We start from the raw sequence: 12064 nt of genomic DNA, 5'->3' as shown, positions 1-12064 counted from the left end.
CAAGGGGTCACTGGTCATGACCCCTTGTCACATAACTACAGAGCAGTCTCAATAGCCCCTCACCAGCCATAGGATGGGAAAAACGAATGGGGAAAGGGGCAGAGAATCCTCCGTCCTCTCCAATCATGTTGATTCTGATCTTTTCCCCAGAGTTTTATTATCCAGGGCCCTTGGCTTTCCTCTTAAAACCCCTTTCTTCCATTTCCTTGATAACAGGAGCCGGGGTAGTAGAAGAACAGGGCGGGAACGCTCAAGACAAGAGCTTCCTTGTCAACATCTAATGGGAAAAAGGGAGAATTATCATGGTGAGAGTAAATTTGATGTGTTGTCTGTGGGTTTCATTTTTTCCCATACCATTCCTCTTAATGTTGCATTGTATTAAATGTTTGAATAAAAACAAGACCATTTGCTCACTGCTCTCTGGACGGTTGTAAGTCCGTGAGGCCTACCTGTTCTCATAGTCCTACAGGCCCAGAAGTCTGAATATCCACTAGGGCAGAACCATCATCTACTGGCCTAGAACTGTCCCTTCTGACCTCTGAGGCATTCTAATCCCTTTTTCCTGTAAAGCACCTTCTTCTCTCTTCTCTGCCCTTAGGCCCCAGACATTTTCCCTCCTGCCAATTTCTGCTCTCCCCTCTGTCCTAAATAACATTCCTTTGGACCCAATGCCAGGTGGTAACCTATCTTGTGTGATAAATTAATATGTGGCTTTTTGTGATTTGCTCTCTGATTTCTAAGCACAGAAGTGATGGCTATAAGTTAGAAGGCTTTTTCTTCCATGGCACTTACATCTGCACATCCTTCTACACTGAGGAGCCTCGTGGCATAGCCAGATTATGAAGTTGCTCCCCTACATTAGTCTGTTGGTGTGATCCCATCATTTAACAAATGTCAATTAAGCACTTACTATGTGCTGGGCATTGTGCTGCATATCAGGGAATCAAAACAAATAAGCCATTGTCATTATCTTTAAGGGACAGAGTAGAAGTTATTCAGCCCCACAGTTAATTTTCTGGAACTTTCACCAAAAGCAAGCAGTGCATGTCCAAAATCTGCTACGAAGTGTGATCATTTTCGCCTTGATCCATGGTTGAGAAATGCATTCTTGTCGGTCAGGGCATTTTTGAAATGGTTGACTGTGTCTCCAATACACACACATACGTACACTTTTGTTAATCATTTGGCCCTCTTAATCCATGGGCAGCATGGAATGGCAGAGTTCTGGAAAGCACACCCCAAATCCTGGGCTGAACTCAGCATGACCCCTTGCTTTCTTTATTGCATTGGCTCTTTCCGGCCCCAACTGGACTTTGGAAAATTCAGTCCACACTTGGCAGAAACCAAGGTGCTGACTAATTGTTGACCTAAGCTTTTTTTCAAAGCTTAAGTTGAATCATATTGAGTGAAATTCAACCAAAACAACCATCATATTCCTTACAGTTGAACTACTGTAGTAGTGAAGTGATATCTTGCGAATTTACTGATTTAACTGGAAGGAGCCTCTTCTGTGACTGGTTACTTTTCAGAAACATTGACTAAAGCCAAATTTTGCTTTGAGAACGCCAGATACCTTGCAGATGATGTATTTTTGTAGGCAGTTGTAATTACTTAGGACAGATCCAAGGGTACGACCCTCGGAGTTCCCCTCTCTTGGTTGGGCTTTGAGCCAGTAAGGCCAGGATGTGCTCAGGTAGGTCACACAGACTTTGTGGAACTCTGTGCTCAGACCTCTCCTCACTATCCTGCACAAAGCCTAGAGGAGAGGAGGGGGGAGAGGAGTGACAACCCCCTCTCCCATTCACGGACAGTCCCACAGTCTCGCAGCAAAGCTGGGCTGCTGGGCCGGCAGAATGACAGAGTGATACAATGAGTTTCTAGTCGCTACAGGCAATCTGGTTACAGTACACTTTTTTAGATTCATTTGTGCCCAGATGAATGTGAATTACAATTTTAGGGGCTTCAAAAGGGATAACTGCCCACTTTGCAGAACCACATCTTTAGTCTGAGACTGAGATTTCCTGTTCGAATGCAAATATCGCTGGGAGAGCCTTATGGATACATTACACTTTGATCTGGGTGAGTTTTAGTTTCCTTCCTGAGACCCAAATGACGGGGGCAGGTGAGACCAAGAATATGAAAAATGGGAGAGCAAACACATGAATGGGAAATGGACCCGTATCTATAGAGATTGGTGCTCAAGGCAGATGTGGCTGCTCCAAAATTTTATGCCAAGCCAACTCTATTTAGAGCAAAATGCCTTCTGGCTAATACCTCTCCACAGTTGCATTTTTCAGAATATTTGTTCCTAGAGATAGAGATCTGCCTTTGTGTGATAGTCCTGTGTTGTATATACAGTCATATTTAAATAACGGTGCTTCCAGAGTGAAATAAATATTTAGGTAGTTGTGGATACACATCCCCTAAAGTGTATCTTTGATCTCTTGCTTCAGAATTAAGGCTTTGGACGCATTAGAAAGTACTTGCTAGCCCACAGGGCTCACATTATGTGGAAAGGATCAGTGGCCACAGAATCTCTGAAGTGGGGAGCTTCTGTTTGCCATTGTGTTTGTACATGAAAAACTGCATAAAGTGGTATTCAAATACCATAATATTATGGTGATAGAGACATGCTCACAACACCGCACTATTTGCTGCAGTTGTAGGTTAAGCAAAAAGCCTGTTTATATTCCAAAGATAATCCCCAGTCCCTATGCATAAATGCACTCTTGATTCCTCAATAATTTGTAGTAAATGCTAGAAGTAGTTCTCTGGTGCGTTACTTTTCATGTCTCATCCAGTGCCAAGTATCAAAGATTACACTTGTCATTTTCATTAAAAATTACAATAGAAATTTTAGGAGACTTCAACAAATTTAGCATATGGAAGAATAAAAGTTCATGAGTACCAAACATTATTTTTATGTATAGAAAAGAGAACTCTGCCTATTAGAAATTAACATGTACTATATATTTACATGGGTGCTCACACAGACCTATTGAGTTCAGGAGTAAATCCATGTGCATATGGAAACTTGCCTTATGATAGAAGCAGGGAAAGGGTGTGTGGCTTGTGAGATGGTAGTAAGAAAACTAATCAGTAGATGGGAAAGAGTTAAGTTGGATCTCTACCTCATGCCATACACAAAGGTGGGTTTGGAAGGTTTAAGGAACTATGAGGAGAAAGGACTCTGTAGAAGAAAACATACGAGAGTATCTCTGTTATCTTGGGGTGGGGAGGAAATTTTGAATAAGACCCTAAAGTCATACACCATAAGGAGGAAAATTATTGAGTTTATTTTCATCCAAAGAACCTATTAAAATACAGGTGATTGGACAAAGAACGTATCTAGAATATATATCATAGGTATAGTTAATCAAAGGATGAGGATGTGGACAAGGAATTTGAAATATCTAACCCCAACAAATAAATAGCATTTAGAACATTCGAGAAACACCAGTACACGAATGAAGAACAATGACAAAAAGCTAGTTAAGCCCAAAAAGAAATGAGCAAAGAATCTCTATCCGTGTAAATTTTATAATGAGTATCCATAGACTAGAGAAACCCGAAAGCCAGCAAGACTATAATGCTATGTTTGACACCACTAGTGCTCAAAGAAAGTAAAAAATAAATTCTAGGACTCTGTACCCATCCGATGGCAAAGACCAGAGTCACACAACAACAGGCACTGGCAAAAAAGGAGTGAGCAGAAATGCTTGTCCTCCTGGTGGAAGAAGAAATGGTGTGGCCTTTCTGGAGAGCACTGACAACACTGAACCCATGACTTTTCTTCCAACCAGTGCCCGTCCATCCCAGAAAAACCCTTGCACGTCTATAAAAATGCATGCAAACAGGGGCGCCTGGGTGGCTTAGTCGGTTAAGCGTCCGACTTTCGCTTAGGTCATGATCTCGCGGTTCGTGGGTTCGAGCCCCGCGTCGGGCTCTGTGCTGACTGCCAGCTCAGAGCCTGGAGCCTGTTTCAGTCTGTGACTCCCTCTTTCTCTGACCCTCCCCTGCTCACGCTGTCTCTCTCTCTCTCCTAGAAAAAAAAAAATGCATGCAAACAGATGTTCATCTGTTGTAGATGCCCGTCACCACGGAGAGGTAACTGACATACGCTGGGCTGGACGAATCTTGAACAATACAACCGTGAGAGGAAAAAAAGGTACTAGACACGCTCTATGGTACAATGCATAACGTTTAAAGACTTCTACACATGTTACACAATAGTGTATATTTTATTTTATATTTAAAACAGTTTTTAATGTTTATTTTTGAGAGAGAGAGACAGAGTGAGAGTGGGGGAAGGGCAGAGAGAGAGGGAGACACAGAATCCAAAGCAGGTTCCAGACTCCAGGCTGTCAGCACAGAACTCTACGTGGGGCTCCAACCTATGAACCGTGAGATCATGACCTGAGCTGAAGCCGGATGCTTAACCTACTGAGCCCCAGTGTATATTTTAGAAGAATGTGTTCAAATCCAAAGACACATACCAAACACATTAGCAAGTGTTTGTGGAGAAGGCAATGGAGGAGATAGGAATGAGAACCAGAGGGAAAGAGATAAGAGTATAAAAATTTAAACAAATTAAAATTAAAAGTGATATCTTGTATAGACTAATGCTGAAAAGTACAGTAAATTTAACTCGGCACTCAGGTCTAATGTTTAAAAACGAAAAACTGGGGGAATTGTCTAAGGTCACACAGCAAATTAGAAACAAGGCCTGGGCTCCAGTAGTGTTGGTAGATCACCTCATTTACTGAGACCATGACTAGTTATTGTGCAAATAGCTCAACATACATAATCTCATTTAATCTTCACACACACAAGCACACGCGTGAGCACACACACACACTCATGTTAGTATTCTCATTTTACAGATGAGGAAGCAGAGATACAGAGAGGTTATGTTATTTGCCCAACACACGCGTGAGCACACACACACACACTCATGTTAGTATTCTCATTTTACAGATGAGGAAGCAGAGATACAGAGAGGTTATGTTATTTGCCCAAGGTCACCCAGCTAGTTAGTGGTATAGCTGGGATTTGAATCTAGGTCTCTAGGTCTCTGATTTATGTGCGCTATTCCCTGTCATCTGCTCACGATTTGAAGAAATAAGTGAAGTTGCAAAAAACAAGTTCATTCTTTCCTGCTCCATTCCCCAGTCCTCACAGAAGACTTCGAATACTGTGGTAGGCTGAGTATTGTCTCTCCAGACATGCCTACGTCCTAATCTCTAAAACTGCTACATGTTTCCAGATATGGCAAAAGGGACTTTGAGAATTCTGAGATAGGAAGACTATTCAGGTTAGTCTGGTGTAATCACAAGGGTACTTCTAAGAGGGACACCGGAGAAGTGAGACGGAGAAGTAGGAGATACGGTGATGGAAGTGGGAGACGGGAGGGATGTCAGGAAGGAGCCATGAGCCAAGGGATATAGACAGAGTCTCTAGAAATGGAATAGGGCAAAGAAATGGATTCTCCCGAGACTCTCCGGAGGGAACCGACATCTTGATTTTAGCCCCATCAGTCCATTTCAGACTTCTGACTTCCAGAACTATAAGAAAATAAATTTGTGTTATTTAAAGCCACTACATTTATGGTGATTTGTTACAACAGCAATAGAAAACTAATATAGTGAGTAATAATTCAGATGCACTTTAAGGTCTTTAGAGCTGTCAGAGAGGTGGTAGATATGTTTCTAACAAGGCCTAACAACTGGTTAATACCAAATGTGGAACCGGAATCTGGGCCTCTTGATGCCACAGCGCTAGGCTCTTTCCATTGTGTCTTTCAGACGACACCAGACGACACACCCAAGTGTCTGGAGTAATAGCAGCATGGACTTCAGAGTGAAATAAAACGTACACATTAAAAGTGGATGACTTATTTCTAAGAGAGCACAAGTTGAAACATCAGGCACAGAGACAGAATAACCCCTGTGGTTTTGTTACAGAAAATAGCCCAAGACACAAAAAGAAACGTTTCTATCCTTAAAGTCCTATACTTGCCTATATGTGAGGTAGAACAATTCAGGTTTGATTCACCCGCTCTAGCAATGCTCTCTATCCTTACTTTGGGGTTCTTTTTTTTTTTTTAAGTTTATTTGTTTATTTTAAAAGTGAGAGTAAGTGTGAGTCAGGGAGGGGCAGAGAGAGAGGGAGAGAGAGAGAGAATCCCAAACAGGCTCAGCCTTGTCAAAACAGAGCCAGACGTGGGACTGTGAGATCAAGACCTGAGCCGAAGTCAGATGCTTAACTGACTAAGCCATCCAGGTGTCCCTACTTATGGGTTCTTAATAAAAATCACTTTCACAAGGTGAGGACAGGTATAAATAATGCTATTACTGAGATTGCTGTAATATTGTCAAAAGAAGAAAAAGACTTCTAGAGTTGAAACCAGAATTAGGTTCAGCTTCCAACTCTGCCATTAGCTCTGTGACCTGGGTAAGTCTGTTTACCTCTCTGGGTCTCAGATTCCTCATCCGTGCAGGGACCCACATAGTCCACTGGAGCTCTTCCATGCTTGACTATGCAGTGCTCTCTCAGGCAACGCTGCTGTCCTGACAGCGGCATGAGGCTGGGGGCCAGCGAGAGGCTGGGGTGCCCCCTAAGAGTCTGGTCCTGTGCTCTGAGCTTTACCTCGGTAGCTCCACAAGGTTGTATTATGATACACATTTCACAACAGAGGAGACAGAGACTCAGAGAGTTTAAGTAACACACTCAAGTTCATGCCGCAATGTTGGTTAAGGGCAGTTCTGTGGGACTTGGAATGTGGTGGTCTACAATGCTGCCATCTCCCACCTTCTGCCCAAAGACCAATAATGTAACTAACACACTTTTCAGGTTGTAGACAGGTCCACACCTATTTGTTCATTCACTGCTATCTGCAACCCCGCGACAGAGCCAAGGCAGATAAGGAAACCAGTTCAGACATTGTTAAGAAACCTGCCCAAGGTCACAGAGCTAGGAAATGGCAGGCAGGATACACAGAATTTGGGTATGAATTTCTCTTACACGTTGGTCCTTTCATGAGGCCCCATTACCCTTCTCTGCCACCACTAAAGGGACCTTGGGTAACTCACTTAATATCTCTGAACTTGAGTTACTACCACTATAAGATCTCAATTATAATACCTGCCTCCAAAGCCATCCTGAGACCACAGAAGTCTGAGAAAGTGTTTTACAAGCTTTTAAGAGTAGATGAATGACAGGAGTTTTTCAGCTTCCCCTGAGCTGGGTCCATTTGTGCCATCTATTTTAGCTTTTCTTCCTTGAAAGTTTAGAGGGAATCATCATTACACATCAGGAACTAAATACCTCTATGATATGTAATTCTGTAATGCCTAGCACAGGCTGCAGGCTCACTAAACATGTGTTTGCTATTGTTAGTAAGGAGAGCCATTAATCAAAGGCTGTCCAAAAAAGACAATCCTCGCAAAGGCTCAGATCATCAATAACAGCATCTAGGATAATTGCTAGTCCATTAACTGGTAATGAAAGCACAATTTCATGTCGCTGCATTACAGTGCCAGGGGAAAACCCATTTGCCAAGAATGAAGTCCAGGATACCACTACCCTGCAGTGGGATTTCAGAACTGAAATCTGTCCATGTCAGCAGCTTCTTACTACATGAATATACCCATCATATGGACTCACATGAGATATAAGCTGGATTTTTTTCATGAGATTGACTTGGTCATTGTTAATCATTACATTTTCTTTCGGAGTAATTATGTTAGCTTTTTTGTAAGTAAAGAGACAATTTCTTTTGCTTTGTCTTAGGCAATGTATGTATTGCCTGTGGAAGAAGGTGAGCTAGAGAAAAGAAAGAAGATAAAGAGGGGCACTAGGGTGGGTCAGTCAGTTGAGTGCCTGACTTTTGATTTTGGCTCAGGTCATGATCTCATGGTTTGTGGGTTCGAGCCCTGCATCAGGCTCGGCACTGACAGCGCAGAGCCTGCTTGGGATTTTCTCTCCTTCTCTCTCTCTCCCCCTTCCCCACTCGATCTCTTTCTCTCTCTCTCTCTCTCTCTCAAAATAAATACACTTTAAAAAAACTTTAAAAAAAAGAAAAGAAAGGAGATAGAAGGCCTCTTCACAATAAATGTTTATTTCATGAAAAAAGTTATACTATTTCCATGATTGTTATTAGTAACAGAGCCTCAAAATCAATTCTCAAATTTCAAAGAGTTGAAATCATAGACTATACCTTTGGCCACAATGAATTAAGCTAGTAATAAAAAATAAAAGGGAAGTAGAAAAATATTCATGTATTTTAAATAACCCATAGGTCAAAAAGAATGAACAGAATTAACAAATCAGAATTATTTGAACACGTCTTTGTAATGACCAATAGTGTATACATTTCTTCATTTGCATGACAGTCTCTGGAGTTATTTTTTGCTATCTAAAATGCAGGGTATCAGGGCACCTGGGTGGCTCAATCAGTTAAGCATCCAACTTCAGCCCAGGTCATGATCTCACAGTTTGTAGGTTTGAACCCCTCGTCGGGCTCTGGGCTGACAGCTCAGAGTCAGCTCAGAGCCTAGAGCCTGCTTCAGATTCTGTGTCTCATTCTCTCTCTGCCCCTCCCCCACTTGTGCTCTGCCTCTCCCTGTCTCTCAAAAATAAATAAATGTAAAAAATAAAAAATTAATTAATTAAAAAAATAAAATGCAAGGTATCTTTCTCTTCAGTTGGAAAAATCGAGCATGGGATTTTCACACCCTGCTTTGTGAAAACACATCCTGAGAATTAAGATTGAAGCTTCATTTGCTTAATGTTAATACCATCCCATTCTGTCTCAAGTTAGTTCTTGTTGGCTAGAAGTTAAGCTTATATTTTTAAATAATACTGGAAGAAAATATGGACCCAATCACTTTATTCTCGTTTTATATCATGGATGTCAATTGCATGGTGTTGTTGTGCCCGAATTGCGAGTCCCAAAGACCTCCAAGGAGCCGGCACTGATGCAAGTACAAAAGGGTCTTTATTACAAGCTCGAGCAGGGGCTCACCTGCCTACCGGTGTAGTGGCAGCAAGGTGAAGCCAAGAACAATAGCGAACAGGGTTTTTAAGGAGTAAGGGTTGGGGGTGTTACAGTACATGTAGCATCATCACATAAGCACAAATTACAATTGTACAGCAGCACCCCTGGTAACAGCTTTGACCACTCAGTATCTGTGAGGTGTTCATTACTTTTGGTGGGACCCAATCATGACTTTTGAGAATCCTTTGAAAATGACCAATTATGAGGTGAGTTCAAAGGGCCCACGTGGGGTTCAGGCAAGTGGTGAGTGACTGGCTAGTTTGTATCTGCAGTTCCCAGCCTTGACTCAAACCATAGGAATGTTTTTTGATTAGCTGAACTGAGGGCGGTCCGAGGATGGCTTTAGCCTTGAACAGTCTGAGGCTTTTCCTGGAACTGGGACGGGGGCTCCGTGCAGCCCGAGGTTGCTCTTAATGGAGGCCTTAATTTTTAGCTCTTCAGTGTCAGGGGGGAGAAAGTCTCTTTAATGTGATTTTCTGTGTGCCTAATTACATGAGTTTATGAGTAAAGACAGTATGCCAGTCAAACTAATTTCTCAACCAGATATATTAAGTATCAGCTTGCTATAATGGGAATAATTTTAGTTACAAAAATCTTATAATAAACTAGCCAAAAGAACACTTAAAAATCCTTTCTTTAATGGAAGACTTGCCCATTGATGCGTTTCTCTGACTAGCACTGTACTCCACTTTGATTATGAATTCATAACTTATATATTGAAAACAAACCACAGAACCACCGTGAAAGTCGCTGAAGAATCACAGATGACACATTTTAAACTTTTTAAAAAATTTATTAGAGAGAGAAGACAGAGCACAGGGGGAAGGCTGGGGAGAGAGAGGGAGACACAGAATCTGAAGCAGGCTCCAGGCTCTGAGCTGTCAGAACAGAGCCTGTTGAACTTGTGAACTGCAAGATCATGACCTGAGCCAAAGTCGGACATTTAACCAAGTGAGCCACCCAAGTGCCCTACAGATGGCACATTTTAAAAGGACATTACCAAAGCATTTTAATCGGAAGTTCTGAAATATGTAGAGTCACTTCAAATTATTTATGGTAATAAGAATCAGGAGTAACTTTATTTATGTACATCCCCAAAGCCGGTGCCTCGATCACACCTTTTATTATTGTACAGATTCTGGAGGCAAAAGACGTGAGCTGGAGTTTCACTCTGATGCTGCTGGTTACATGTGTAACTTCTCTAAGCACGTTTCCTCCTGCATCATATGGGCACAATGATGGTAACTCAAGGATTCATCTTTACCAGTATCTGTAATGACTGTGAAAATGGTTAATAAGTTATAAATGTTAATTAGTATTAAGTGTTAATCAGTAACAAAACATATTTGTTTATCCAAATTATAATAGAAGTTATTGGCCTTAGAGACAAAGAAAATACTCACATTTTAAGTTCTTCCCTGTTCTATTACAATATTGAAAAAGCAAAGAAGGGTATTTAGAACACTCAGAAAATGGAAGGCATGGGCTGACCTGGGTGTAACTGAATCTGTGGAATATTGGGGAGCTCTAAAGATCGTCTCCAGATTATTTCTCAAGCTAACTCTACAGGCAAAGTGCTAATAGAATTTAGTAAAAAAATTATATGAATACTCTATCACATGGAGGTGATAGATGGTGGTGTGTGTTATGGGGACTGGAAAGATAAATAAGGTAAAATCTCTGTCTTCAAGAGCAAAGAATAATGAATAGTCCTTAGTCATCCATCATCAGTTGGGATTATTTAGAAAATTATCCCCCCCATCTCTCTCTCTCCCTCTCTCTGTCTGTCTGTGTCTTTCTCTGGGTCTGCATGTCTTCCTATGTAGCTATATACACCTAAATGTATGCATGTGTATATGAAGATATATGCACAATTGAGTTATGCTCATATATCACCTTAATAGCCTCTGCAGATCATTTCTTACCCGCAAAATTACTTGTCCCAAAACAAATTCTAATCTGTCTTTTCCACCTCAGTAAATGGCATCCCCTGGTTGTTCAAACAATAGGAACCTTGAAAAATAAGGGTAAAAATAAACATTGTTGAATAAATGAACTTGAAATTAGAAGATAGGATAATAGTTAATAATGATTGAAAGTTTATATACCAGATACTGCCCATCTCATTTAATCCTCAGAACTATGATATACATAGATACTTCTGTCAATCCAATTTGAAGATTAGGAACGTGAGAATCATAGTTTAAGTAGCTTGTCCAAGGCCATACAGGTAATGCATGGTAAAACTGGGAATTAAAATCTAGATCTGTCTTATGGTAGAAATAATTTTTTGTGTATATGTGTGCGTGTGGTGTTCATGAAAGTATGTGTAATTATTACAAAAAATGTAATTAGGAAAGCAAACTTAGACATCTAATCTGTAATGTAACCTTCTGTGCATATTGATGATAATCAGATAAAGATTAAAAGGTCAGATTCATAAAAGGACACATTTTATGAGAATGTGCTAATTCCTTTTTAAGACTAAAGGAATTCAGGGCACCTGGGAGGCTCAGGTGGTTCTGCATCTGATTTCAGCTCAGGTCATGATTCTGGGTTCATAGTTAGAGCTCCATGGCAGGCTCTGTGCTGACAGCTCAGAGCCCGGAGCCTGCTTCAGATTCTGTGTCTCCCCTGCTCATGCACGCTCTCTCTCTCTCTCTCTCTCTCTTAAAATTAATTTTAAAAATTTTTTTTAAAGAATAAAGGAATTCATTGAGACATTTTAGTGGACTATCTCACTGTCTTGAGACGGTAAATTGTTTCCAAAGATAGCCACCATCCTCTCCTCTCTGCATACCCAGGTCACTTCATCCTGAAGAGATGGAGTCTATTTCTCTTCTCTTTGAGTCTGGACTGTCTTTGCGACTTGTTTTGTCAAAAATTATATGAAAGAAATGACTCTTTGACAGATCAAGGCTTAGGCTTTAAGAAACATGGTAGTTCCAGTTGTTACCCTCTTGGAGGGTAGTAGCCATATAAAGTAGTTCAACTACCATGTTAGAG

At 41.0% G+C, this 12064-nt stretch overlaps 1 long non-coding RNA gene across 1 annotated transcript in view; it reads left to right on the top strand.

Annotated features, from left to right (window-relative positions):
* The first annotated feature begins 4053 nt into the window (after nucleotides 1-4053).
* LOC144216616 (uncharacterized) overlaps nucleotides 4054-12064 on the top strand; it is a 33548-nt gene continuing 25537 nt past the window's right edge. The window contains exon 1 of the long non-coding RNA XR_013330700.1: nucleotides 4054-4168. This is a non-coding gene — a long non-coding RNA (uncharacterized LOC144216616). The remainder of the gene's footprint in view (nucleotides 4169-12064) is intronic.

Source organism: Crocuta crocuta, unplaced genomic scaffold (genome assembly GCF_008692635.1).
Source record: "Crocuta crocuta isolate KB4526 unplaced genomic scaffold, BGI_CrCroc_1.0 scaffold48, whole genome shotgun sequence".
NCBI classification, from domain to species: Eukaryota; Metazoa; Chordata; class Mammalia; order Carnivora; family Hyaenidae; genus Crocuta; species Crocuta crocuta.
Note: the sequence above shows the minus strand (reverse complement) of the source record. Positions and strands in the feature narration are given on the sequence as shown.